The 1,247-nt window shown below is 50.2% G+C and overlaps 1 pseudogene; it reads left to right on the top strand.

Moving 5' to 3' along the window:
- Nucleotides 1-856, top strand: LOC147961709 (transcription factor IBH1-like 1; annotated as a pseudogene).
- The last annotated feature ends 391 nt before the right edge of the window (nucleotides 857-1,247 follow it).

Below are 1,247 nucleotides of genomic sequence, written 5' to 3'. Positions count from 1 at the left end.
TCTGCCCAAGCAAAGAGAAGACATCTTACAAAAAGTCAAAAGAGAAGAGAAGCCATGCAAGGCCCTAGCACCAGCATCAAGTCCTTCAAGCAGGAGTTCCTCAAGAACCTCCTCCCAAGCCTCCAGCTCCAAGCACGCACGAGCACAACCTTCCGCGGCGCCACGAGCCTCCACGAGAGGAAGCACGCCGTCAAGTCCTCCGTGGACGTCGCCATGGCGGCTGCGCATGGAGGCGGAGCGAGGTGGCCCAAGGCCATCTTGGCACCGGCGTCCAGCGCGTGCAAGGTGCAGAGGTGTAGGAGGACCGTGAGGAGGTGCTGCCGCCGTAAGAGGTACTTGGGGAGATCAGGCCGCGCAGGTGGTGGCGACACTCCGGGGAGGCTGGTGAGCAGCAGGCCATGGCACTGAGGGAGGTGATACCGGGAGGCCGGAACTCCACCGTCGACGAGGCCACTCTGTTACGCGAGGCCATGGACTACGCCATGCACCTGCGCGCTCAGGTCGACGTGCTCCGCTGGCTCTCGGAAACCGTGCAAACATCTAGCTCCAGTGACTCTAACCGTGCACTGCCAAAGGAGGCATGATTAAGGTACCAGGTGGTGGCTTGTCAATGCTTCTGCGAACAGAAGGACAAGCTACGCACAACATATTGCCCCTTGTGAAAAGCGGTGAAAAATAACAGGATTTTATCTTGCTCTTGCGGAAGTTCCTATCAGTGTAGAGTGCTTGCGAGCAGCAGACTACACTCTTTGTTGATCAGCAGAGAGAAAAAGCTGCCCGGAATTATGTATGTACTGTAGCAAAACTTTGTGGTGTCCGTTGCAAATGAAGATATTAGAGTGTGTGAAAAGTTACTTATTTAGATCATGCGTGCATGTGCAGTTTAAATGCAAGGTCTGCTTTTGCATTAGTCAGGAAATCTGCAGAACCTGAAACAACTTGCACTGCTCACTCATTTAAAGGAGAAGGCCACAAGTGCTCGTACATAGGCTCCAAATGAAGGTCACTGTCTTGTCACTACGGAAACAAATGGTAAAATTCTAAAATCCAAAATTAATAAGTATGTAAATAACTGAGACCTGGCATATATATGCTGCGTATTACTGCAGTACACCCGAAACAGCTATATGGAAAACAGCTAGGAAATTAAGTCTAATAAAATTCACGGGCAAGGATGTAGCTAGTGACAGGAAATTGTACCAAAGCCTACTATAAAAATATTGCACACATATAAGGTCTTCTTTGTT

The sequence above is a fragment of the Triticum urartu genome, chromosome 7A (genome assembly GCF_056163025.1).
Source record: "Triticum urartu cultivar PI428250 chromosome 7A, HENAU_Tu73, whole genome shotgun sequence".
Taxonomy (NCBI): Eukaryota; Viridiplantae; Streptophyta; class Magnoliopsida; order Poales; family Poaceae; genus Triticum; species Triticum urartu.
Note: the sequence above shows the minus strand (reverse complement) of the source record. Positions and strands in the feature narration are given on the sequence as shown.